The 4,760-nt window shown below is 40.8% G+C and overlaps 1 long non-coding RNA gene across 1 annotated transcript; it reads right to left on the bottom strand.

The window, feature by feature from the left end:
* Positions 1-365: 365 nt before the first annotated feature.
* Positions 366-4,004, bottom strand: LOC118372363 (uncharacterized). The gene is made up of 3 exons (XR_004823208.2): positions 3,957-4,004; positions 3,648-3,717; positions 366-3,544 (listed from the first exon to the last, which is right to left on the bottom strand). It is a non-coding gene; the product is annotated as an uncharacterized LOC118372363 (long non-coding RNA).
* Positions 4,005-4,760: the final 756 nt, after the last annotated feature.

The following is a 4,760-nucleotide window of genomic DNA, read 5'->3' as shown; positions in this document are numbered from 1 at the left end:
ACTAACCAACTGTGTTAAACGGTCCCCAGCAGCTCTCTGACCTGTTAGCCAACAGGCTCTTTAGTGGCTCCCTGCATGGTGAAATAAAAGGATGGAAAATAAGTGGGTGGGATCTATTCTGCCAACTCTTTATAGCTCTCCCACCTTCTCCTCTCTCCCCCACTTTCTCTCTCTGAGATGAAGTGAACCGATCATGTCACCTTTCTGAGTATCTCAGTGGTTGTCATTATTTCAATTCAAGCTAATGAAAACTTTTAAAATATGAAAAAATAATATCCCCATCATAATTGTATCATAGCATTTAAATACCTTGTAGTTATTTACAATTAAAGTAAGGAATTTTACATACACTTGGGATGGAGTCATGAAACTTGTTTTTCAACCACTCCGCAAATTTCTTGTTAAGAAACTATAGTTTTGGCAAGTCAGTTAGGACATCTACTTTGTGCATGACACAAGTCATTTTTCCAACAATTGTTTACAGACAGAATATTTTACTTATAAGAAACTGTATCACAATTCCAGTGGGTCAGAAGTTTACATACAGTAAGTTGACTGTGCCTTTAAACAGCTAGGAAAATTCCGATAGACAAATTGACATCAATTGAGTCAATTGGAGGTGTACCTGTGGATGTATTTCAAGGCCTACCTTCAAACTCAGTGCCTCTTTGCTTGACATCATAGGAAAATCCAAAGAAATCAGCCAAGACCTCAGAAAATAAAATTCAGAAAAGTCTGGTTCATCCTTGGGGGCAATTTCCAAATGCCTGAAGGTACCACATTCATCATGACAAACAATCTCAGGAAGGAGATGCATTCTGTCTCCTAGAGATGAATGTACTTTGGTGTGAAAAGTGCAGATCAATCCCAGAACAACAGTAAAGGACCTTGTGAAGATGCTGGAGGAAACAGGATTAAAAGTATCTACAGTGGGGCAAAAAAGTATTTAGTCAGCCACCAATTGTGCAAGTTCTCCCACTTAAAAAGATGAGAGGCCTGTAATTTTCGTCATAGGTACACTTCAACTATGACAGACAAAATAAGTGGGAGAACTTGCATAATTGGTGGCTGACTAAATACTTTTTTCCCCCACTGTATATCCACAGTAAAACAAGTCATATATCGACATAACCTGAAAGGCTGCTCAGCAAGGAAGAAGCCACTGCTCCAAAACCGCCATAAAAAAAGTCAGACTACGGTTTGCAACTGCACATGGGGACAAAGATGGTACTTTTTGAAGAAATGTACTCTGGTCAGATGAAACAAAAATAGAACTGTTTGGCCATAATGACCATCGTTATGTTTGGAGGGAAAAGGGGGAGGCTTGCAAGCCGAGGAACACCATCCCAACCGTGAAGTACGGGGGTGGCAGCATCATGTTGTGGGGGAGCTTTGCTGCAGGAGGGACTGGTTCACTTTACAAAATAGATGGCATCATGAGAGGGGAAATGATGTGGATATATTGAAGCAACATCTCAAGACATCAGTTTAAGCTTGGTCTCAAATGGGTCTTCCAAATGGACAACCCCAAGCATACTTCCAAAGTTGTGCCAAAATGGCTTAAAGACAACAAAGTTAAGTTATTGGAGTGGCCATCACAAAGCCCTGACCTCAATCCTATAGAAAATGTGTGGGTAGAACTGAAATAAGCGTGTGTGAGCAAGGAGAGGCCTACAAACCTGACTCAGTTGCATCCGCTTTGTCAGGAGGAATGGGCCAAAATTCACCCAACTTATTGTGGGAAGCTTGTGGAAGGCTATCCGAAACGTTTGACCCAAGTTAAAGAATTTAAAGGCAATGCTACCAAATACTAATTGAGTTTGTAAACTTCTGACCCACTGGGAATGTGATGAAAGAAATAAAAGTTGAAATAAATAATGCTCTCTATTATTCTGACAATTCACATTCTTAAAATAAAGTGGTGATCCTAACTGACCGAAGACAGACCTAAGACAAGGAATTTTTACTAGGATTAAATGTCAGGAATCTTGGAAAACTGAGTTTAAATGTGTTTGGCTAAGGTGTATGTAAACTTCTGACTTCAACTGTATTTGACGTTAGGTTGAGAGGCAGTGCATCAATTATCCCCTTGAGAAATATAGATTGCAGACCTGTGAAGAACACTGGCAGTACTCCTACAATTGATCCTTTGTTCCCAAGGTGAGTTTTGCAACCTCAGACAACTATTTCCAGGGAAGCCCAATTCCCCATTTAAACTAAAAAAAAAACCTCACAATGACCTCGAACTGTGTTTTGAACATTATAAAACCCTGTTAACCTGCACATAAGCTGCTCATCCCTAACTAGAGGTTCTGCGTTGTTTCAGGCCCTGAACAGTGCAGGCCTCTCTTTCCTGGATCTAAAAAGGACAGAACTCCGCTTAAAGCATCAACACTGTCCTTATAATGAAATTATAAAACATTGCGTTATTAATATAATGGTTGATTTGAATAGTTAACCTCACAAAAACAAAATAATGATGACCATGTTGCCATCCCGAAAAAAAGATTGCAGTCAGAGTTTAGTCTAACTGCAGTATGCTGCAAATACGGTGTCCAAAATAACACTCTTTTTACTGCAGTAATTATGCAGTTTAACTGCAGTTACAGTGCAGTATAAATACAGTTTAACTGCAGTACACTACTGCTCTTCTGCAATTACTGCGTTCAAAATGCCAGTCGACTGCAGTTACTGCACTTTTAACGCAGCTTCAAAAAGGCAATATTTTTTTTGTAAGGTCTCTCTTTTATTAATATACAACTAAATGAAACACAGACTACCCCTTGCCAATCAGGAAACCTTTGGGTATGTTGTGGTGGACTGTCATTACAGTTGCTTCATGGGTAATATGTACAAGGTTTAGTGTGGCTAGCCACTGGATGACTGAATTCACAGTGTCAACATAGAGTCAAAGCTACTAACCACTTTTGGATGCTCTCCTGATGGGGAGAACAGATGAAAGTTATATTCATAGTATACCTAGCTTAGCTAGCTAACATTCATTTGGAGGAATGAATTTATATGACAGTTTTCCCCAATTGTTGACACACTAAAACTGGCCAATGAGGCACAATGACCCACACCTATAATTAATTTAGCAGAACCATATACCAAGTCTGTATTTGGTTTAGCAGAACCATACACCAAATCTGTGTCTCATTTAGCAGAACCATACACCAAATCTGCAATACTACTGCCATGTGTTTTGCTTTACACTCAGATTGTAATTGTGTCACAAACATTTGGCAAAACACAAGCCACAATTCTCTACCTTTGGCACAACCTTCACAAATAAAATGTATTGTGTTCAAATGCAAAGCAACACTATTAAACAAGCTAAGCTTAGTTACCAACTGATTACTTTCACTCTTCACATGTGCAAACACTAATTGTGTAAACGTTCACTTTGATATCAGACTTTTGGTGCAGGTAAAAAGGCTTCAGGTAAAAAGGCTTCAGGTAAAAAGGCTTCAGGTAAAAAGGCTTCAGGTAAAAAGGCTTCAGGTAAAAAGGCTTCAGGTAAAAAGGCTTCAGGTGAGTACGCCTGTGTTTGGAGAAGAATGGAAGCAAACTTAGCAGGTGGAGGTGGAGGTAGAAATCAAATGTTATTTGTCGCATGTACCGAATACAACAGGTGTAGACCTTACCGTGAAATGTTTACTTCAAACCCAGTGGTACAGAATATAGCACTGTAAAGACTGTAGATTCCAATATGTACTGTAAGGGGAAACAAAGTCAATGTTTCATGTTTCACGAACTGGCTCAAAGTTCGTAACAAAAAGGGAGACAATGTAGAGATAAGGAATAACAATGTATATTTATTAACTAAAGTAAACTAAATACAATTAACAATGGTGTGTGTGTAAGTCAGTGGTTGTGTGCATAAATGTGATAATGAGGGGGTGTTGAAAGGTACAAAACACAGCCAAAAAAAAACTGTCACAAACAAAATCTACCAGTGTCTGCATGGAGAGAGTCTCCTGGATGAATGGGGAAGAGGTACGTTTATCCTGGGAAACACCCGAGCCCATGTGTGTCCCATTTCACTGACGACCCTTCCGGCTCCGCCCACCGACATCCTATTAAGGAAAACAAGAGCAAAGAGAAAGATTTTGGCAGACAGAGTGGGAGGGTCGTCACACATGTATTACTGTATGTATGAAATTGGGAGCTATACTATTTTGTAACATGTTTATCTTGTATACTGTATTACTGTAGTGTAATGCTATTTTGGTTTTGTAGAACTGAAAGACGACCACCACATGGTGGTAAAACCGGTCTATTTACAGACAAACAGGAGGCGGCCATTGTGTAAATGGTAGTTGAAAATAATGCCACAATTGTGCCACAATAATAATAATAATGCCACAATAATGCCCAAGTGATCCTGAGCAGAGAGGGCCAAGTGATCCAGAGCAGAGAGGGCCAAGTGATCCAGAGCAGAGAGGGCCAAGTGATCCAGAGCAGAGAGGGCCAAGTGATCCTGAGCAGAGAGGGCCAAGTGATCCAGAGCAGAGAGGGCCAAGTGATCCAGAGCAGAGAGGGCCAAGTGATCCTGAGCAGAGAGGGCCAAGTGATCCTGAGCAGAGAGGGCCAAGTGATCCTGAGCAGAGAGGGCCAAGTGATCCTGAGCAGAGAGGGCCAAGTGATCCTGAGCAGAGAGGGCCAAGTGATCCTGAGCAGAGAGGGCCAAGTGATCCAGAGCAGAGAGGGACAAGTGATCCTGAGCAGAGAGGGCCAAGTGATCCAGAGCAGAGAGG

This window comes from Oncorhynchus keta, chromosome 3 (genome assembly GCF_023373465.1).
Source record: "Oncorhynchus keta strain PuntledgeMale-10-30-2019 chromosome 3, Oket_V2, whole genome shotgun sequence".
Lineage (NCBI taxonomy): Eukaryota > Metazoa > Chordata > Actinopteri > Salmoniformes > Salmonidae > Oncorhynchus > Oncorhynchus keta.
Note: the sequence above shows the minus strand (reverse complement) of the source record. Positions and strands in the feature narration are given on the sequence as shown.